General features: G+C 40.4%; 1 protein-coding gene across 5 annotated transcripts in view; it reads left to right on the forward strand.

The window, feature by feature from the left end:
* NOVA1 (NOVA alternative splicing regulator 1) overlaps positions 1–23066 on the forward strand; it is a 141728-nt gene that overhangs the window by 76871 nt on the left and 41791 nt on the right. The window lies entirely within an intron of this gene.

Raw genomic sequence — 23066 nt, forward strand, 5'->3', positions numbered from 1 at the left:
ATACTTTTTGGTAGACAACAGAACTTCTCCCTCACCACACATCCCCTCATCTGTTCTGGTATTTTCCCCAACCATCCAGAGCAGATTTGGTAAGCATGTGGGGCACACTTAGGCAATGGGGGAGAGTCAGTGGGGTGGGGGAAAGTTACGTTGCACAAATGCAAATCCTTGTACTAATGGAACAAGTGGATTTGATACTGTCCTGAGTGTTGCGTGGCTATTCCCTCCCCCCCCACAGGTGGAATAAATGAAGACAACGGACACAGAGTTTTAGGTTAATGGGCGAAAATGGCCACAACTTTATTGATTACAGGAAAGAAGGGTATTGGCTTTAGGCATTGGCCCCTAACACTATCCCGGCACCCAAGCTATGGCATAACAGATGGAATGCCAAATATCCAAGTTAAAACTGAAAATTTCACTTTACTTGGCCAGTTAATATGTGGAAACCACATCTAGAAGCAAAGAAGGTTGCTTACTTGCTCACAGATGAGTAATCAAAGTGTTTGTCACATTTGTTTGTTCCTTTCTAACTTACCCAGTTTCCTCCACACTTAATAGCTGGGCTGTCAAAGGGAGCAGACATTCCTCAAGGGAAAGATAATAGTCCAGCCTTCTTTCTCCTTCCTACTGTGTTTTCAATTAAATTGTGAAAAGCCTTTATTACCTGAAGGCACTTGGGTATCCCACTCCTATGTCTGATGTCACTAGATGTTCTGAATGATATATTGTCCGGAAGGTGTGGAGTTCTGTTCTGCTTACTCAGGCGGAAGGTGTTTTACCTTAAAGAGAAATCTGAGTGCGAGATGAGAGAAACCTTTGTCTGGAACTGGTTTGATGCATGCTTAACAGAATTAAAGAAGAACAGCTGAAAATTCCTTAAGTGACACCCTCCACTTGAACTGTGGTAGCTGTAGGTTTTCAAGCTTTGATTGCCTTCCTGCACCTTTAAGTGAGGCAGTGTATCCTGCCAACTAAATCAATTAGTCAGTTTGTATTGTTATTTTATAGTGTTCTCTGGTAATTATTCTTTTTAATTAAATTACATATTTTTATCCTATTTTATGGTCCTATGTTAATGGTGAGTCAGCAGAATCACATTCCTCAGTTATTATGAGAAACTGAAGTAGACAGTAGATTCTACAGATTATTATTATTACATTTCTATCCCTCTTTTCCTCCAAGGAACTCAAAAGTGGTGTACATTATTCTCCCTCTTCTCATTTTACCCTCAGAACAATCCTGGGAAGTAAGTTAGGCTGAGAGATTATGCCTGGATGCTTTATTTGCTGAATTTCTTCTCTTTTCATTGCAGCCTTGAAAGCTATGCTTCCCAGTTGACCTTAAAAACAAGCCATCTTGATCCTTTAACAACCATATAATGTGCAGAAATCAGTTTGTGTGGTTATAGGGAATGAGAACCAACATGAACCCCTGTTAATATCATCCAGTGAACCATTTTTTACAAGCAGGCAAGCAGAAACAGCCAGTATAAGTTGTTGATCTCATTAAAGACACAGGAACCAGGTGAAGAAAAAAGATGGAACCCTTTTTCCTAACTTTATTTCACTTTATAAATTATCTGTTCAATGGGCATAATATAAGTTGCATGTTAATTTCTGCCACTCCAAATGGTGAGAAATTTATTAGTAATGAGGGTATTTCTCACTTTCATATTTTTTTGTTTGTTTAGAGCATATGTACTGTTCTTTTCAGCCAAAAAGTCTCCCGGAGTAGTTTACTCTATTTAAACAAGTAAAACAAGACAGTCCCTGCCTACAGGTTTACAGTCTAAAAGTTAAATACAGGCAACTCCCCACTTACGTAGGAGTTACGTTCTGGGCCCCCATGTGTATAAGTGAAATTGTGTAAAGTGGGGAGCACCCTCTTAACACCCTTTAAATGCCCTCTCTGCTGCTCTCTCTTCAGACCATACCAAAATACTTTATCCAAAAATATCCACAACTAGAAATGAAGCTCTGGAGGGGGCTGGAGGATGTGCAGGAAAATGGCTGCTGCTGCTGCACTACCCCACACATCAGTTGTTGGGTGGGGAGGCTGAGCAGTATAAGCAAAGCCCCACTGTGCTTCTGGTCTCTTGGGGGCTTCCTCTGCTCTCATTGATGTCCTCTTCTGGGTCTGCTCATGATCCACCTTTCTCCTGCCATTTCTGGGTATGAATTGAATTAATTCAATTATTTCCCAGTGCTGCACATAAATGCGGTTGTGCATAAATGGGGGAAGGGGGAATTCTTGTAGTAGATCTTACCCTGACCAATTGGAAGCATTTCAGGGCTATTATACCATCCATAGCAATATTACCAAAATCATACTTCTTTGGAGGGTGTGGCCCCTAACAAATTTGGAATTTGCATGAACAAGAAATGGCCTTAGCACAACATGTTAAATTGAAAGGGTTATTGTTAGTTTAATATTAAATATACTTAACCCACATTTAAGTAGAGAAAGCTAGTTTGCTTGTTTTTTACCAAAAGGTTCAGTTAACCCTTAAGGAATTCCACAATTGCAGGGGAGTAGATAGGATAAGTTTTCATTCTATTAAAAGTTAATAAATGTTGGCACTGTTCATGTGGCATGCAATATTTTCCTCATCCTCATCAAGATATTCATGAGTTAGCATAAAAGCTATTAACTTCACATATTCTATATGAACTGAATAATGTATAACTTCCTAGCAAATATACACTATTATTGTTTCTTTTTTTATTCTCACTATTTCACTAACCATACTGATTTTTATACCTTTTGCACTTTTAAAAACTTTATTCTGTGTACTTTCTGGAAACAATGTTCTTTCTTCAGCTGCACATAACCACCATTTTCAAGGTTGGCCATAAGTCAGATCTTCTTATCCTTTGAGCAGCAGATAGATATTTGTTTAATGTTCTTGAGTACTCCTGTATTTGGATTTTCTTTGATTTGTGGGAAATTTTGTTAGCTTGTGCATGGATTTCTTATAAGTATCTGAAAACTAATCTGTTTCCTCCTTTTTGCTTCCTTCTGTTAAATCTTCCTTCTGTTAACACTTCCTGATAACATGCTTTTTGCTTTCCCAACAACTGACTTCATTACTTTCTAGGCTCTCTCTTCTCTACACTTCACAGCTTTTTAACAGCCTAAGTTGTAACAACATATTTTCTTCAAACATTTAAGACCTTTATTTCTATTTAAATAACCAAAGATGCCTTGGGCTTCCTTTTTTGTAATATGTTACATTTAATTTTGTCATATATAATTATGTAATCAATATCTTGCTAACAATATTTCAGTCTACTTCTTTAATAAGTTGACAACATTAAGAAAAATACACCATGACTTGTATTTTGGTGTTCAATATTATATAACATAATTAATATTGGGTACCAAGTATGAATCCATACAATTATTTATATTGCATTTTTTTATCTTGTATTTGACTTTTTTCTCCCACTGTTTATATATCAACCAGTCTTGTGAAATATTTTCCATTTATATGCTTATCTTGTTTTTAATCCCAACAGTAGGCAGATGTTAAAATTTTCCTGATACAGATATGCATGTTTAACTTACATGGGATTCATCCAACAAATTCATAGAGTAAAGATCCACCACAATCTTTTACTCAGCACCACTGGCTTATATCACAAACTGAGGGACAGTACTGTTCAACAGCTCTGCTGCTATGAGATTGGTGGCCACTACAATAATTATTGTTATAACATTTTACAAAAATGACATCTGCAGATGATCTTGTATGCTGCTTTGCTGGCAATGTGATACATGGAACTGAGATGTTTCTGCCAGCAGACGGAACTCAAAGGATCTAAGATGACACCTTTGAGGTTACCTAAAGTGATTCCAGAATATTAGAGCTTACTGTGTCTGAAATAACAATTAAGTAGCATTTTCTAATAGTCATCTTGCATTTTCACTGTTACGAAACACACCTTCAACAGAATTTCTGCACTACAGCAGAACTATTTTTCAGTTTATTATTATGATGATTATGATTATGATTAATTTATTATTTATACCCTGCCCATCTGGCTGGCTTTCCCCAGCCACTCTGGGCAGCTTCCAACAAAAGATTAAAAATACATTAAAACATCAGACATTAAAAACTTCCCTAAACAGGACTGCCTTCAGATGTCTTCTAAACGTCAGATAGTTGTTTATTTCTTTGACGTCTGAAGGGAGGGCGTTCCACAGGGCAGGCGCCACTACCGAGAAGGCCCTCTGTCTAGTTCCCTGTAACTTGGCTTCTTGCAGTGAAGGAACCGCCAGAAGGCCCTCAGCACTGGACCTCAGTGTCCAGGTTGAATGGTGGGGGTGAAGACACTCCTTCAAGTATACTGGGCAAAGTGTTAACTTTGCTAAGTGTTTAAGATCGCTTATAAATAAGAGTATAACAATTCAAATAGATAACGTTAGGAAAAGAATAGTAGCCACACACACAAAAAGAATATTCCCAAAAATATTTCAGGATCTCCAATTGGAAAGCAGCTGGAGGTTGTTACTATTTCTGGAGGAAAATGTTAAATATTTATTTCAGTAGTGCACAGGTAGCTAGGTTGTTTATGAAATATGTCTGAAGAGGTGTAACTATGCGGTGCATCTGCCCTTAGGTAAGGAGTAGAAATTATGAGGTGCCTGTAGAAATGATGATAGAGGGTTTCTGGACTGAGGACCATGTAGATGTATGGCTGGAGGCTGTCTCGGAACAACCTGTGCAAACACTGCGTCTGCATGGTACTGTAACAACCTCTCTCCTGTACTTTGGCTTCATCTCCTGCCTTAAAAATGTATGGGCTCCCCTTCATTCTCTGTCAACAGAAGTCACTTGCCTGGTGAGATGGAGCTGCAATGCTAGCTTCCTAGCAGGCTGTTGCTGTCACTTCCTGGGAGAGAGAGTAGTGAGGAAGCAGGAAGGTCACTGTAGTGTATACATTCTGATGGGCTCAGTTGGAGCACCTGTACTACACTCTCCGTTGACACCTCCCCTACCTCTTCTGGTAAGCAGTAGTAATGCACCTGCCAGGAAGCTAGCATTGTGGCTCCACCCCTCTGGGTGAGTCACTTGCGTCCGTCCTGCTACTACACAGCTAGGATTGATTGTTCCATGGCCCACATTTTAGTGCTTTGTTAAATAATATGTAATGATTATGACATTCAAAATTGTTCTAATAGTTTTTGGATTTTATTAGAATTCTTATTATGTTGTGTTCAGAAAGATTAATTATTGTAAGTACCCCTTTTCATAATTAAAATTTCAACATTGCCACCAGTGTAGATTTGAATGGGAATGTGTTAAGGTGCTTCCTAGCAAATGCTCGTTCTGGAGAAAGCTTCAAAGTTAAAATATGCTTTAGGAAGAAAGAGTTTCTTGGAAGGAATTCAGGCATTGGATCAGACTCTCAAAGCACTGAAGAGGTTTATAAGAAATTATTCGACATACGGAAAGAGTTGGATTTGTTGGACACCAAGTGGCAGACTAAGCATTAAATTCTACTAATTAAAGTAATGTTCAGTTTGGCAACAGGAGTAGAATATTGTTGGCACAATGATAAATGAAAGAAATAGGGAGGAGAGTATACCTAGTATTAAAAATGGATTAAAATAGATGCTAAAAGGAGTGCTGATTACTATGGAAAAGAGTGCACACCAAATGATGGGTAAGTGTATGCAGTAACTGCTGGTTGCTGTTCAGTGCTGTATGACCACAATAATTTAATAATTAATATTGTGCCTTCCTGTGCATATTTAGTTTAGACCAACACCCAGCGAATACCGGTTAACTAACATCAGTAGAATTACTTCCAAGTAAATATGGATAGGCTCAGATAGTATGGGAATTAAGTTTGGTGATGTGGAAGGAAATAATTTATTGTACGCTAATGATATGAAGTTAATAATTTTTTTTTAGATCCAACAGTACCCTTGGATGATATTAAGGAAGTAGCAACTGAATTTGGAAGGCAACTGGAAATAAAGTTATGACTTCTGTGAATTTATAGCAGGAGTAGAGACCCTCCCACATCCACATTTGGCCCACTAGGCCATTTTAGCCAAGCCACACTCACCTGCTTTATACTTGACATCAAATGTGAGTTCAAGATAGGCCATAAAAAGGATGCAGGCACCCCTGTTCAGTAGCCTTTGCAAAGCACTTTGAAGCACTGACTATCAGCTGATCATTGGGGCTTCAAAGTGCAGCGCACAGTTCTCTGTCTGTACCAACTATCTGTTTATTGTTGGTGTATGAAGAGAGCCCTTCCCAGCTAATTATCAGCTGGTTGGCACTGAAAGCACTTATTTAGAGAAGGTTGTTGTCACCACTAATTGGCTAATCTGTGTTCACATATGTGGTACTCTTGAGAAGTGTTCAGCTATTAAGGGTTAATTTTAAAAAATGTTTTAACTAGAGCTTCACTAGCTTCTGGGGAGAAACGTATTAATTATTCTTTTATTTTCCTCTAATTAGTTTTCATAATTTTAATGAAATTTGTTTTAATTACCTTTTGTTGTACGCCTTTCCAGTACACATTGCTACTTTCACATTGCTATTTTTATAGATGTTATCTGGGCATACTGGAGAGCAATCCCTTAAATTTTCCTTGCCTCACAGCAAAGCAGTTGAGAAGCATAGGTAGAAAGGGCCTGTCATGGAGGAGTTGTGCAGGGAACAGTGCACGTTGCCAGGCAGAGTTCAGAGACAGATCCTTTTTGGGCAAAGCACTAGCAAGGACTTTTCAGTGTTCTCTCTATAGCTTGGGCAGGCAGGCTCAAAAACCATGCTTAAGGACAAGTGCCAGGTTCACATGTAACACTCAGCCATGATTAAGACATACTGAACTTGGTAGTCTAACTCTGGCTTATGAGCATGGTTTGTTTGTGGTTAATCATAGTTGGAAGGGACCCCAAGGGTCAACCCCCCTGCAATGCAGGAATCTCAGCTAGATCATACATGACAGATAGCTATCCAACCTCTTCTTCAAAACTTTCAAAGAAGCTGAGTCCACCATCTCTTGAGGGATTCTGTTCCACTGCTGAATAGCTCTTACTGTCAGAAAGTTCTTTCTCATGGTTAGTTGGAATCTTCCTTCTTGTAACTTGAAGCCATTTGTTTAGGTGTTAGCCTCTGGAGCAGGAGAAAATAAGCTGATTCCATCCTCCCTTTAGATATTTGAAGATATATCTTCTTAATCTTCCCTTTTCCAGGCTAAACATAGCTAATTCTTCAACCGTTCCTCAACCATTTCCTTGGCTTGGTTTCCATACCCTTTATCATCTTAGGTACCCTCCTCTGCACATGTTCCAGCTTCTCAATATTCTTCTTGAATTTTGGTGCACAGAACTGGACACAGTACTCCAGGTGTTAACTGTCTATAGTTGACCTGTCTGGCCAGGATCAGATGATCAAATAAATTACGGTTTAGTAAATCACAGTTGAATACTATGTGCTAACCAGTCCTATGTGTTTCTGTGTGTGTTGGTATGAGTGAGTGACAGAAAGAAGGGGAAGTATGTAAAAATGAATTAATATTAGGAAGTTTCAAAATGTATGTATGGGAAGTTGGCTCACATTTGTGTCAACTGTTTTACTTGTGTTTTGAGTTCTCTGCATGAATTCATAATGCTCCCTTAAACGAGAGACTCTTCAGCCACAGTGTTTCCAGTATTTAAAATGTATAAATGCTATCTAATATATTATACATGCAAAAATATGTACCGGTAGTTTGTGGCTGGGCTCATCTCCTTGTGTTATATACTTTTAATTCTTAAGTTGTGCATAAAGTCCCATTGAATAAAGTCTATGTTGATTTAGTATCATGTATGCAATTCTCAGAGGAAGGGGACTTGTATATATATTCTGTCCGCTTAACTTAAATGAATGGAGCATTTATTGTTGGGCTTTACCCTTTGCCTCCTTTGGGTTCTGTTCCATCCTTCATTGTAATGAGTTCAGAATGAGAACCACGAATTTTGAGAATCTGGCACAATGATTCCACACTGATAATCTAGTAACACTGTAAAACCCTGCAATTACAGTCAGGGGGTACTTTAGTGGAACATGGGCTGATGCCATTGTGATGAGTCTGTTTAATGTAATATTAATGTTTCAGGGGCTTAGCTGCAAGTGGGTAGGGTGACGAATTGGCTTCTCAAATTTGTGTTCGTGTAGTCTTCCCTGGAAAGCATTCCTAAGACTTTGTGTAAGTGTTTAAAAAGGGAGCTATTTCTGAAGAACTATTTTTCTCTGCTTCCCCCCCCCCCAATAAAGCTACATAAGTTATCACTCTAAATTACAAGATGCGTCAGTTCCAACAAAATTTAAAAGCATTTTTACTATTCAGATGGGTGGACTTTTTCCTTAGTAATTGCTTGTGTAGGAGGCACTATTGACAAAGGCTCGTATTACTGTAGTGCAGCATAAAAGGTATAATTGCAAAATGAGCTCTTTATGTATATATCAAAAGAGTATGTCTTAAGTCTACAAGTTAATCTAAAAGTTTTTTTCAGTGAAAAATTAATGTTAAGTTTTGTTTCCCCCCCTCTTTTATCATTTTGTGTTGTTACTTTTTTGCAGTAAATCTGGAATTGATCGGAAGAGAGAAAAATATACCATGGAAAATACTACTTGGGGAAGGGTGGAACACTTTGGCTTGTATCCAACGCTGCACAGTTCCGCTGGCTCAATTGGACTTCCATTTCCTCTCCTCCCCACACCCCACAATCTGCTCCAGAGGGTCCACCAACCCACAAGCTGGTTTTGAGGGCATGTGGAGGGCTAGAGGGACAGAAGAGAAAGCTCTGTTGTGTACATAGAGGTCTCTAGTGCTACCAGAGTTCCAGCGCTGGATACAATCCTTTATATCGAGCTATTTGTTTGGGAATATGTATATTGAAATGTAATGTTTTTTAATTATTCATGTCTGCCAGGTTGGTGGCATTCTTATTATTTCTGATATATATGTTCCTCCCGCTCTTTAATTATCCAATTAAGGTTAGGCTTAGTGTAGGTGTTTCACAGGGCAATCCTGTAGTTTTGCTATGCCAGAGGGCCATTTATAATGCCACAATGCCAGTGTAACTTGGTAGCCAGCACAAAAGGGGAAACACCACTCCAAGAAGCATAGAAGAGAGCAACACTGCCAGCACACCACCAGCATCCAGGGCAAGGACATACTCCAATCAATCAGTTGACATATGGTCAACTCCATGATTGCTCCCCACCTCATCCCATATACAACACACAATCTACCAGACATGATGGTGCCAAGTACATTCCACTAAGGCCCTGCTGTGAAGCAGGCAGGAAGAATCCAGTAACTGAATCCAGGAATCTCCGCAGGCTGGGGTTTGCATCCCATTACACTGCTCTTGTGTGTACACTGGTTATAAACAGTCATTTGACTGCACAACATAAGTTAGCAGGAGGAGAAGCATTACAAGACACAAGGGGGATGGGAGCACAGGGTGGAACTGTGACAGACAAGGGGCAGTCAGAACCTTGATCTCACAGGAGTAACCTCCATTACTTGCTTGAATAGGACAGGGATTCCCAACCCTTTGGGGCCCAGGAGCACATCTGGAAATCTCAGAAACTGCCGTGGGGCACCACAAAATTCCCATTGTGCAGAAGAAAAGCTGGCAATTCTCACAACCTCCCCATCACAATAATACCAGACAAAACATCTACCCCCCCCCAAAAAAAAATAAACACAGACAAGAAAGAAGAAAAAACAGGCATTCCCAACCAGACAACCCAACAACACAAACCTCATTGGTTTTAAAAATTGGGAAGGGTAGGGAACCTTGGTGGGGTGGGAAGGGTAGGGAACCCAGGTGTGGGTGGGTGACAGAGGCGGGACACCTAGGTTATAACTTTTGTCCCATCCTCTTCTTGGCAGTGAATTTCAATATCGTTTAAACATATACATCACTGTTTCGCTTGGCTTGCCAGCCCTGCTGGTTACCAAGCCCTTCACCTCAATAGTCTCATTTCTTGCATTGCCCCCAAAATGACTTTCATGGCAGTAGCACCCATTCAGTCATTCATTCCCTGGAGCCTGAGTGGGCAACAAGTGCAGAGGTCAGTGACCTTGGTCCCTGGTAGCAACAAAGTTACTGCCCTGTCGCCTGTCCTGAAGCCGACTGAAGTATGATTGAAGTAGGGAAACAAATCCCTATCTGCTACCTCATAGTAACAAAGATGCAAGAGCAGTGACAGAGTGAAGGGAATTTTTGAACAGTGCCATGGATGGTACGAGTTTTGAATAAAAAGAGGTGTGGGTTGCCAAAGACTCATTCCAAGAAATGAACTGTGCCTTTGGGCGGTCAAATGTTCTCCATGTTTTCATCTATTGCATAGCTAGCTGTCATGAAGCCTGAAATGTGCAGGACCTGCTGGGAACAGATAAGCTGGCAATCCCACAGAGTAACAGCCAGAAGCACTCTGGTCTCTGCTGCTAGTCATGCTGTGGATCAACTTGTCTGTACACAACCATTATGTCATGTTCTATGCATCTGTTGGAGGTCTGCCTGTGCAAAGCAAAGAGAGAGAATAATGTAGTTAGCAGCTAAACACATAGTCAGCCTGGATGCACAGTTGAAATAATAGAGAAAGGAAAGTGGTGTCACCTGTGTGTTATTCTAGTGCCCTTGTTTCAGCCTCTTTCCCCCTGCTGGAAATACTGTAATCACTGATGCAATACTTATCACTTTATTTTTAAGGACTTGAAGTGGACTTTGTGCAGTGATAGTTTTGGTCACTGAGACCAGGCAGCCTTCAGGTTGCACATGAGTGTTTGGGCAGTAGTAGCTGGTATTCACCAAGAGAAAGCTACTTGCATATGGGATTGCACAATTATCTATATATCTTATGGTCGTTCAGAGCAGGGTCCTCTCCCATCATTTTTCCCCCTAGAAATAAAATTGTTTATCCAAATCTAAAACAATTGATCAAGATGTCTGAACCATAATATTGATGCCTGTCAGGTTGAGATGAAACAAGATTACAGAACCACATGATAGAGAACGTGTGCCATCTTATATATGCGGTCATAAATGGTATAATTTAATGTGAAATGACTCACACACAGCAACCCTTTTACCACACAATTAATAGCATGTGAGAGCCTTTTTCAATTTTGTGAAGGCATATTAATCAGATGCTAAAATATCTTGCAGAATTCATATAGATTAAAGCTATTTTAAACTTTGGATTCAGATTTCTTCAGCATCGCACAAGAGGCAGGTATCATGTATTTGGGAGAATATTTCGCAGCTTGGTTAGTTCTCCAAAACAGCTTGGTGAGGACTGTGCATGTTCAGTGGCCTCCAAATGCTGACTGACAACTAACTGTTAGGTGGGGCGGGGGGCAGAAAATGGTTTACAGGGAAGAATGTCTAGGAGAATAAATAAATAAAATTGTGGGGATATTGAATGCTGCAACATGCTCTAGAAATCAATGTATTAAGAATCATAGTAACATAGTATATAAAGTGGTAACTTTTGCGATATTGTTTTACAGCAAATAATTGGGGGGGTTGTTTTTTTAAAAATAGTTCCTGCCTTCCCTCCAAGGATCTCAAACCAGCATACATGGTTTCCCCCCACCCCTCATTTTACCCTCACAACAGCCCTGTGGGCTAGGCTAGGCTGAAAGAGAATGACTGACTGAAGATTGCTCTCTGAACTTCATGACTGAATGAGGATTTAAATCTGTGCCTCCCCAATCCTAGTTCAGTGCTCTACAAATTGAATGTGTGTGCAAATGCATAATAAATAAATAGCTGACAAAAATAAGTGAATGCATACAGTTATGAAATATGAAATTCTTGAAGGAAAAAATTATGCGTGAGTACAATACTGTTCCTTTACATGCTCCATCATTTTTAGCTTATGTCTGTAATTGAATGTGGAAGAGATGTATTTATAGTGTATAATCCAGAGATAGAATAGTGGTTGAAATTTTGGTGATGGCATTTCTCAATGAATGGTTGTGAAAGAACTACTGGAAGACTTTGCATAGATTGGTATTTAAAGAAGGTACTTTGAGATGTGCACGAGATTACCCAACATCTTTCACTAACTGCATCGACTTCCAGTTTCCCTTGGGCATTGGAACTAAATAGCAGCATGCTGGCATCTACCGTTGGCCAAGGAAACGGGTCAAATGGGAGGCTGCACATCTTGCTTGCCAGGAAGAGCATCACTGCAACAGGAAGACCAGCTTGGCCCCTTTCATTGGCCAGTGAAGGTGCAACTACATGGAGCCGAAGCAAGGGGAAAGGTCACTCTGGCTCCATCTGTCAGCCAGAGGAACAAGAGTCACCAACTTAAGCAGGAACACCATCAAGGAAAGATCAGTCTGGCTCAAACTGGATATAAATGCTTGTAACACATCACTTTGTTCTAACCTTGAAGAACTTGTTTTCCTCGTCTACCTTCTCCCTTCATTCCTCTCCTCTTGTGTGCCTTGTCTTTTTTTCTTCTAAGCCTGCTAAGAGGGCTTGATCCTATCTCCTTTTTTAAAAAAATGTGAACTACTTTGTGAGACATTATTGTCTGAAAAGTGGGATACAAAAATAATAAATAGCATCAGCACACTACTGGCTTTCAGTTATTTTCTAAAATTGTGCAAGGAACCTGGGCTGTGTCAAAAAAAAGCCCTCACAGAAGGGCACTTCCAGCTAAGTTCTTATAATAGTAGTAGTAGTAGTAGTAGTAGTAGTAGTATACTATTACTATTATTTTATTTATACCTCACCTATCTGGCTAGGTTTCCCCAGCCATTCGAGGTAGCGTCTTAACTTTTTTGGGGCAGGGATTTTGCTTTAGATTATTGGGAAACCATATTTTGTGGCCTGATTCTAAGTCTTGGTGCACCAGCAAATAAGCATATGGAATATATTTTGTCTACTGCTTTGCTACCACAAACTCAGAAACCTTTTATTGCTATGTCAATACAGGTTCATAGCATTGGGGTTCCAAATTAAGGAGGATTTTGAAAAAGAACATTTAATATATTAGTTCTCCTATATCTTTATTTCACAGCTTGGCAGGATTTTGATGTCTCACGGATGCTCTTTTCCACCCCTAACCTCCTATTGATAAATTCCTATTTTATCTCCCTCTAGCTGACATTTCCTGTTATCAGTTCAGCATAGTGAAAGCAGTGCTGTGCTTTTCTTTCCAACAACTCCTTCCCATCCCATGGTTTTTCTGTGTTGAGTACCTTTTTGTTTAACCTCTCTTACAGAATCCTCCGACTTCTTCCACATCCAAGAAGACGCTAAATCCTACTACTATGTGTCTGTTTGTTTTTACATTGCCAGGATCTGCCCTGTTCTCCAAATCTAATCTTGTTTATTGAACATTGCTTTGAGCTCTCCATGAAGAAACTAATGTCTATATTTTTTGCAAGATTACCTCTGTTCACAACAAGCTACTTTACTTCTAAATGGTTTACCACAATAAAATCATAGAATTGTAGAGCTGGAAGGGATCCTGAGGGTCATCTAGTCCAGTGTTTCCCAAACTTTTTTGGGCAACAGCACACCTGTTTACTGAAAAAAAATCTCGCGGCACACCACCATTAAAGCCCCGCCCCGTGACGTCAGCGCGCAGCGTCACGCCGGGAGGACGCACGAAAGTGAAAGTTTTTTCCCTCCCCCCTCAGTCCCTCGCTCGGAATTCAGCTCGTTTGGGGCATCGCTCCGGCTGCTCCCTCTCCCGCCGCGCAGGAGCGATGCCTCTCTCTGGCTCTCCCTCCGCGCAGGCTGAGGGAGGGAGGGAGGTGCGCGTGTGACCCGTCTCTGCTGGGAGACCAAACCCAGCGAGGCAGAGTCGCGCGGAGGCGCCCAGGCAGCGCTGCCGACTGCGAGGAGGAGCGCCAGGCAGCAGCAGGAGGCGCGGCCTCTCCTCGCCGCCGCCGCCCCGCCTCTCGCCGCCCGACTCGCCTGCCTCCCTCCAGGCATCTCGCGGCACACGAGGCAACGTCTCACGGCACACTCGTGTGCCGCGGAACACCGGTTGGGAAACACTGATCTAGTCCAATGCAAGAATCCTGCCAGCCACCATCCTTGGGTAGGCATGAACCACCAACCTTCTGGTTTATAGCCAGATGCACTGACCCATTGCACCACAATCCATTTAAAAAACAAAAATCATAATTTCAAAATCTTCAATTAAAATATACAATAAACAATAAAAATGTAACAATCAAAACAATAAAATCAGAAGTGTGATTCAGGGGAATTCTTCCTAAACAAATGTGTATTTAGGGGGTAAAGGTTAAAGGGACCCCTGACCGTTAGGTCCAGTCGCGGATGACTCTGGGGTTGTGGCGCTCATCCCGCTTTACTGACCGAGGGAGCCAGCATACAGCTTCTGGGTCATGTGGCCAGCATGACTTAGCCGCTTTCTGGCGAACCAGAGCAGCACACGGAAATGCTTTGGGGGGGGGTGGTAACATAATATTTAATGAAGTATCTTTTAATGCTTATCTGCCTGTGTGTGTGTGTGTGTGTGTGTGTAATGAATAGTTTTGAGTGTGCATGATGCTGGTGGAAAGTCAAGAAGAGAGAGCCATGAACTTCCACTTCAGAGAGGGCCCTCTTTGCATGCTCCTCTCATTAAAATTAGTGGAGATATATCACTAATTTCCCTAGAGAAGCAATAGTGGTAGCTTATTTGTGACATCGGCCAGTCCTCATATCAGACTTATTTGCACGCCTAGTAACTCTTCACCCTGAGTTGAGAAGTAAATGTTGTTGTTGTTGTTTAAATTGGTATACTGTGCTTCATCTATAGAGCTCAGGGTGGTTCACAACATAAAAAATATACAATAAAAACACAAAATACATAATAAAAACAAGAAAAAAGAAATCACACAAACCAGTAAACCCTGTCTCACAAATACATTTAAAAGGGCATTGGGTATTAATCAGCCAAAGGCCAGGTTGAAGGGGAATGTTTTTACCTGGTGCCTAAAGATGTATAATGAAGGCACCAGCTGAACCTCCCTGGGGAGAGCATTCCACAAATAGGGATCCACTGCAGAAAAAAGCCTGGCTTTTTCATGTTGCTACCTTCCAGACCTCTCATGGAGGAGGTACACAAAGAAGAGCCTCAAAGGATGATTGTAGGGTCTGGTTAGGTTCATCTAGTGAGAGGTGGTACTGCGGTCCTGAGCTGTTTAAGACTTTATAGGTCAAAACCAGCACTTTGGTGGTTCAGGCCCAGAAGCTAATTTGCATCCATTGCTGTCAGGCCAGGATTAGTGTAATATGCTCAAACCATCTTACTCCAGTGAGCAACCTGGCCACCAAATTCTGCATCAGCTGAAGTTTCCAACCTATCTTCAGAGGCAGTAATCCAACCTAGAGGTTACCAGAGCATTGACAACAGTAGTTGAACTGTCCCTGTCCAGATAGAGGTGCAGCTGGGCCACCAGCCAAAGCTAATGGAAGGCACTCAGCGCCACTGAGGCCACCTGACCCTCAAGCAACCTCAAAGGGTCCCGAACTACCTCTAGCTATGTACCTGCTCCTTCACAGGGAGTGCAACTCCATCACAAGCAGGCAAACTCCCATCCATCCAATTTAGGTAATCGCTCACTAACAGTGCCTCAGTATTATCTAGATTGAGCTTCAGTTTGTTGGTTCTAATATGAGGCAAGAAAATGGTCCAGCACATCTACTGTTGCAGCTGCAGGTGTAAAGGAGAAGTAGAGGTGTGTGTCATCAGCATATTGCTGACAATGTACTCCAAATGTCCGGATAACCCCACTGAGTGGTTTCACATAGATATTAAACAGCATAGGTGCAAGGGATAAATTCAAACCCTGAGGAAGGCTTCACGAGGCCAGAGAACACTCCCCAAGCATCACCCTCTGGAAATGTCCATCCAAGTAGGACTTAGATCACCGCAAAGTGGTGCCAACCACCCCTAACTCAGACAGCTGATCCAGAAAGATAGAGAGGTGGTTTTAGGGTAGCATAATGGGTTCAGCCACACACTGTGCTGCACTTCAGAGGGCACCACAATAATGTTGTAGAAGGGAGTGTGAGAGGCAGGGGCGCCGAATTTTAGCATTGCACGCAGTGTCAAATATTGAGAGCACAAAGTCTGCTACTGAAGGATACCATGTCAGTGGTACGGAATGTCATTGAGAGGGTGAGGAGAATTAACATCATCTGCTACCACAGCAGTGACAAGATCCCAATGGATGAAAGCGATTTTCTCCTCAAATTCTTTGCAAACAAGTCACAGTAAGCTACTGTCGGTTCCACCACCTCCTTTCGGCATGATTGAAGGAGTGTTCACATTAACCAGAAAAGCTCCCCCAGACAGCATAGTGAGGATTCAAAGGAGGCAGCAAAGTATGCCACACAAAACAAGCACTCAAGCAAGTGTTTCTCTCTGCACAGAGAGACAGACATTCAAAGACCCAATCATCCCTTGCAGCAGGTGGGGACAGTCTGGAGAAACGGGATGACTCTTCCCTGGGTTGCAAGTTGAAGACCCTGCCTGCCTCCACTAGGGGGAATCATCCCTGAAATCCCCCTGCATCTGGTAAAAGGCCTTCAAGCATAAAGCTGGCCCTCCAACACTCACAGGAGATGTTCTTCGGCCTTCTCAGGTTGTCATGCTTGATCAACAAAAAATCAAGAATGAGGCAAGCAGTGGTTCAGCAGAACCAGCTATTCAGTTAATATTCCTGCCATTTGCTGGGTATTTCTCAAAAAAAACACAAAAACCCCCCTATGAATTCCTGCAATCTTATTGAAAAGTCATATGGAATATTGCATATGCATTTTGACTCTGCATGATAGAAAGAAGGCCAACTTTAAAGCAAATGGGTAAAGTGAAATTGCATCTGCATATTATGGTCTATAAATATTAATGTGCTTAGTACAGCTTTATAATGTGAACCACATTACTCTTTACATTCTTGACAAGGTTTTGAAAATATATGATATAAATTAATTGTTACTTGGAGTACTATTTTTTAACAGATCAAAACAGTAAATAACTTGGCAATTTACTTGAGACACTAATGAGACCTGAAAGCTTTTAAACTGACAAAAAAAGACCAACTTTGATTAATAGATGTACTTCTTGTTACACAAGTTGATCATATAGCTGACAGTTTTCTCTGTGTACAACTTCATCTGTAAATTATTATACTGTGTCATCTAAATGCTATCTAAGTGTTATCTTAGTGTTTTCTAAGTGTAAGACTTGTTTGGAAGAATGTGCCATCTATTTTGAGGATTCAAGATATACACAGGAGTAAACATTCAATTAGTTCACCTCCTTTCTTTTTGTGTGCTATATACCTCTGCCCACCGACCAGAAAATATTTGACTTTAATATATTCAAAAAAGATGTGTCCCATGTATATGTAGGGACGGGGGCTTCCTTAGACAATATTTTAGCAAACTGCATAGTCCTTTCTTATGGAGATGTGCAGATTCTCCAGAGGCAGCTCTGGAAAGAGTAATCTGGAGGAGCAAAGTGGTGACAAAAATTATTGTTTTTGGAGCAAGGATTGAATCCACATTGTTTGTTTGTTTATCTTAAAGATTTATATGACACTTTTCAATTTAAAAATACCTAGTGGTTTACAATGGCAAAATAACAATACAATAAAATCACACCAGACTGCATACATTCACAGTAAAGCAATGAGCAGAGGACAGTTAAGACAACATGACAGTAAATAATAGTGTGTGGAAATGTAACACTGAAGGTGCTGGCTGTCAGCATACTGATAACACCATGCTTCAAATAACCTAATGAGCATACCTAATAACTTCATATAGATGTTAAATAGTTTTATTTATTTTTGTTTTATATATGTGAGCTCCAGAGAGTTTAAAGCAGCAAAATTGGAATGACAGCGGAGTTGAGCTTTCCTGTGTTGCCTTGGATTTTGGTCTCACTGTACCTTGAATTTTTTGTCTGGCCTCAAGCTGTCTGTATCTTTCATACTAAGTTCTCCATATGTATTGGAATAATTGAACAATAATCTTTACCTCAGTGTCATGTTTGAGGTTCTACACGATGGAGACTGAAGGTGATATAGTGCATCTCATCTTACTGTATGAATTATGGTGTGCATAAGGTTGTCTCCCTTCGCTCTTAGCCAGATAATATAGCCTGTAGTAATGCTCATTCTTAAAATGAAGTTTTGTAAACAGTTCGTAAATTAGTTTCATCACGCCTTTCCTAGAGTGTCCTCAGGTACAGCTGTAAATATTATTGTATGGTTGGAAACACTTCTGTAGATATGTACAGTTAGTAACCACCTCTGAATCTGTAGTCTTACTAACCTTTATTTACAAAACACCGATGACACAAAGGGATGATGAATTAAGCTAGAAGATGGAGAGGGAGTTCAACAGACTGAGTAGTTCTAGGTAGATGGAAGCGATTTGGGATAGAGTTCTGAGTGCTGTTATTTTTGCAATGGACATAGGACTAGTTTAGCTGTTTACCTGGGCAGTAATACTCTTCACATATTGGAGGAGCATGTGCACACCATGTTCTCACCCATACAAATAGCATACAAAGGATGTGATGTGAGCACAGACTCTTTCATATGAAAAACATGATTGCATAATTATCTCCCCGCCTTCCGTGAGAAGGAAAATTATCATGGATCAGCAAGTACAAGTCTACATCACATGTCTCTCTCTCTCTCTCTCTCTCTCTCTCTCTCTCTCTCTCTCTCTCTCTCTCTATATATATATATATATATATATATATGGAAAAGAAGGGTGCGCCTGTATATCTGCTACTCGTAAATATTGTTACTGCCTGAACATCACTGTGCTAGTTTTGTCTGTTTGTCTGGGTTTACATTTCAACATTATCTTGCTTGTCGCAAAAGCATTACTTTACTTTTCAGTTTTATCTTTGTCGTCCAATAATTTCTTCTAGCACTCAGAATTTGTTGTATGACATAATATGAAGTATACTAATCTACAAGTTCTAAACAACACAGTATGCAGAATACTTGCCCACTTGGATCCAAGCTTAATGAAATTTCTGTTTGGCTCTGACTCCTTTCCTTTCCATTATTCCAGTAGTGTTCATCCCTTTAAGTGCTGTCTGTCAGGCTCCAAGGTCTTCTGTGTAAACTGATCTGTGTTTTGTATAAATGTTTTGTCTGCTGACCAAGAGAGGAGAACACTTGCATTAGGCACATTGATCAATGCACATTGCTTCCTATCATATAGTAGACAATTAATACTTCTTTGTAAAGACTCCCTGGTGCACTTGTTTAGAACTAGATCACTTAACACAGAAACCACAGGAGTTCCATGTACGAAAAAAAAAGATAGCTTGGAAAGGGCAAAGCTAAAGAGAGACAGTGCAAGGAAATTGCATCCATGTATCAAGTTAATTTGTATTTCAATAGTCAGACTTTCTGCCAAATATCTTTTGCAACAGCACTGTTTTCTCTTGAACTAGCACAGAGAAATTCACACACTTTTATTTATTAACGTGCCTCACAACAAACAGTAGGAACATATTTTATAATTTAATTTACTGCTCAAGGAAGGAGGTAGTTGTGGATATACTTTTCAAAATGTTAAAAAAGTATATAATCACATATATATAGAGTTGCATAGTTAATATGGGTTAAAGGAGAACATACATTTTTTAAAAAATAATTCCTCATTCCTTCATAGGCAATGTGTTAAACACAACACAAAGAAAACACTTAAATTTTCATTATGAGTGCCACACAAATGTTGGTGTGGCATCAAATATCAAATTAGATATTTGCCACACTATATAATGAAATTTAATATTGCATTTGACAGTCTGCCTACTAGTTAAGAGAGTATATAGCCTTATTGCTATTCTGAAGGTGCCTTATACTTTTTGATCGGGAGTAGGCTTAGAATTGGCAGTCCAAGAACCATAGAAGAACTATCTGATCTCTTTTCCTTCTCCTCCTTTCAGTTCATTACAAGTGTGCTAAGAGTGCTGTGCTGTTATATGGGACTTAAAATTATTTGCCTTTTTAACAGAATATCACATCAATGACCACTTTTTCTTGTGTCATGTAGCCTGTAGAGAATGAGTTGGAGAGGGCTAACCCTGGGAACTTTGGACCCCAGGAGTAACTCAATCCAGGAGAAGGGCCCAGAGACCTAGAGAGAATAGCTGCCTGACTTTAAATTACAAACAGCACACACAGCAGGAGTTATTTAAGCATACTGTAGCTCCTGTGGTTCCCCCTCATTGAAGAGCCTCCCTCTTCAGGGGAGGTGTCTGGAATTAAAATTGACAGTGAGACAGCTCCTCTGACACTGTCCCCAAGGACATGGAGGCAGCAGTGCTTAGCCTCTACAAAGGAGTACTGTTTACTTTCTGAGTCTGAGAACATAACCCACTCAAAGAGCTGTGGCCACCTTGCTCTTCAAAAGGCAAGCACGGGGGGCGTGTGTCAATTGTTAGATCAACATCTTAGCTAAGTCCAGCCATTTCTTGTAGTTTTTTGTCCTGCTGTATCTGCTTGTAAGCAATAAGGGAAAGGGAAAGGACCCCTGGATGGTTAAGTCCAGTCAAAGGCTACTATGGGGTTGCTGCGCTCATCTCACTTTCAGGCAGAGGAAGCTAGTGTTTGTGTACAGACAGCTTTCTGGGTCATGTGGCCAGCATGACTAAACCGCTTCTGGCAGAACGGGACACCGTGACAGAAGCCAGAGTGCACGGAAACATCGTTCACCTTCCTGCCGCAGCGGTACCTCTTCATCTACTTGCACTGGCATGCTTTCAAACTGCTAGGTTGGCAGCAGCTGGGACAGAGCCACACGAGCTCACCCCGTTGCGGGGATTCGACCACCAACCTTCTGACATGAGGCCCAAGAGGCTCAGTGGTTTAGACCACACGGCCACCCACTTTACCTTTACCTTTACTTTGTAAGCAGTAACGCCATGTTGGGGCGCTGTACTGATTCCATCAATAAAACTTTCAAAACCTCCATCGTGGTAATGGTTCAAGTTCTGAGGAGGAGGAGGAGAGTCAGGATATCTTGCATACGACAATACCTAAATTGTTCAAATGTTTGTTTTCATGTTTAGTGTTTCTGAACCATTTTCCTTTCCACAGTCCACTCTACTAATAAACAATGTATTTAGAAATCCATTAAATACAGCCATGTTTATTTTGGAATGCCATAGGGTTGGTTACCAATTTATGTTGAACAGTGCTTCTGGTCTTTTTAGGTTATGTACTAATGTCTCTTTAATATTAAAGTAGTACTTTATTAATAGTTGAAAATGGGGGAAAACTTCAAGCAAACATATATTATGCCATAGAAGGGTGTCACATGATGTTTAGCTTACTGCTCCAAGATAAAAGGCATTTAGTGGATCTTCACCTAATGTGTGGAACACCCTGCCTATTATTATTATTATTATTATTATTATTATTATTATTATTATTATTATTATTATTACCTTGCCTTTTCCCATGGTGGGTCAAGGTGGCTTAAAGATAAAAATAAGAATTAATATTACTATTAAGCAAGCTCTAGTGATGTTTTGTTTCAGAAGCCTGCCTAAAACGTTTGTTTTACACAGTCTTCAACTATTAGTTCTTGTGTATCACTGTTCAGATGTTTGCTAAGTATTTTTATCCTGTTTTGGGGGTGCATTATGTTTACCACCCGGATACTTGGTTTATTGTGCAGTATATAAACCTGTAAATAATAAATAGTGCAGATTTGAAGAACCAGGATACATTACAGCAGTGCTGGGATAGCTCAGTTGGTAGAGCATGAGACTTCATATCAGGGTTGTGGATTTGAGCCCCATGATAGGCAAAAGTTTCCTGCACTGCAAGGGGTTGGACTAGATTATCTTTGTGGTCTCTTCCAACTCTACAGTTCTATGATTCTATGTATTCTTTAGGTATGTGATCATGTATTTTAAATTAACCACGTACATTGATCAAAGGTAGGTGTCAAGCTCTCATCTCTAATATGTGTTTTGTCCCCTCATCCCCAGTGTAGATCATGTTGTAACTTAACATGAGCAAGGCTACATGTATGTGTATTTGTATAAATGGACATTGTGGTCCAAGGATCTCCTTCTGGCCATGGAATCTCCACTTTATGCCCAAAGCTTCCCATCTGCTATGGCTTGCCCATTCATTTCCATAGAAGAGTGCTCACAAATGCATCCTTTTGTATGTGACTTCCTTTATTTGCAAGTGTGTAATATATGTGCAAGAGGAATATGACCACAGAAAATATTTAAACATTAAATATGTGACTTGGGTTTTCTTTGTGGATGTTGTATGATGACACTTACATAGATAGGTAGTTGAGTCACTAAGGGAAGCATGATAGGTATAGTTTTGTAGTAAACTAAAAGTTTGAAACAGAAAAGGAAAAGCTTTGCATGTATCCTCAAAATCCAAAAATATAACTTTGGAAGTCAGCATAGTTTATGGTCTCAAATGATGGTTGAGCTTCAGATCATATAAAACCTTGTAAGGTAATTTACTTTGTCCTCTAAAAGCGTTATAGGGCTTGACGTACTTTTGATTTATCCATCTATAGAAATACTTTCCTTTGTATTCCTCAAAAATTCTGAAAGGGAGCAAGGCGTGAGGTGGGGTTACAAATCGAAAACTTACTGGAACTGCTGTATCAGGAAATGTTGAGAGACTATATGTGAAAATAGATACACACATTTTGCGTGTGTGACTGTTACTGAGCAGCGTAAATACTGATTTAGTATATCACTCTCTGAAGCATTAGGTTTGAATGTATGAAACCTTAGCTCAGCTACCTGCGTAGCTATGAGGATGGGCTAGTTTCTCTCTAACCCACACCACAAGAGGGTTATGGGGCTAAAATGCCACTCTTTTGGAGCAAGGGCTGAACAAAGATTTAACAAATTCAGTGTATTATAAGGAAGAAATCCATTTAAAATATTTACTGGGATCCAAATGCCATGTACAATGTTCCACACGCCATCACCATGCCCACTAAAAAGTCTCTCCAGATTAGGTCAGGGGCTTTTTGGA

Source organism: Podarcis bocagei (assembly GCF_964188305.1).
Source record: "Podarcis bocagei genome assembly, chromosome: 1".
NCBI lineage: Eukaryota > Metazoa > Chordata > Lepidosauria > Squamata > Lacertidae > Podarcis > Podarcis bocagei.